This window comes from Nannospalax galili, unplaced genomic scaffold (genome assembly GCF_000622305.1).
Source record: "Nannospalax galili isolate Female #2095 unplaced genomic scaffold, S.galili_v1.0 scaffold2443, whole genome shotgun sequence".
Lineage (NCBI taxonomy): Eukaryota > Metazoa > Chordata > Mammalia > Rodentia > Spalacidae > Nannospalax > Nannospalax galili.
In genome coordinates this window covers 3,507-4,061 of record NW_008349357.1, presented here as the reverse complement: position 1 = coordinate 4,061, position 555 = coordinate 3,507, and positions in this window count along the sequence as shown.

The window sequence follows — 555 nt, the reverse complement described above, 5'->3', positions numbered from 1 at the left end:
CACCTCGGCGGGCACTGCACAACATGGGTGCACTTACCTACATGTAGGCAATACACGCATACACATAAAATTAAAAAATTAAATTTAAAAAAAAGTTCTAAAAGACTCAGAGGTGGTAGATGAATACAAGGAAACCATGCTTGTGTCGATACCACAGGGTAGATGCACATATGAACTCACAGAGCTTGTGACAGCATGTGCAAGACCTGCCCAAACACAAGCAAGGAAAAACCCAGCATGGATGGGGGAAAGGTGCAAGAAACCCCAGGCCTATCTGAGGATCTATTGGCCACTGATAGCTGCTGGAGAGGGAGAATCTGTTTTCTTTAGTGTTCTGACACCAGGTAGGTTCACTACACTCCATGAAATAGAAGCACACACGGGAGCATTTTGGAAACACAGATTTTACTCAATTGGTCTTAAAATACAACACATAGAAGACAAGCAATGGGACAAAGGTTTTAGTAAGGTAGGGGTGGAGATGGGAGATTGAGTCTAAATGTGAATGGAATATATTCATACATTCGGGAAGAATCAATAAAAATGTTAAAATAA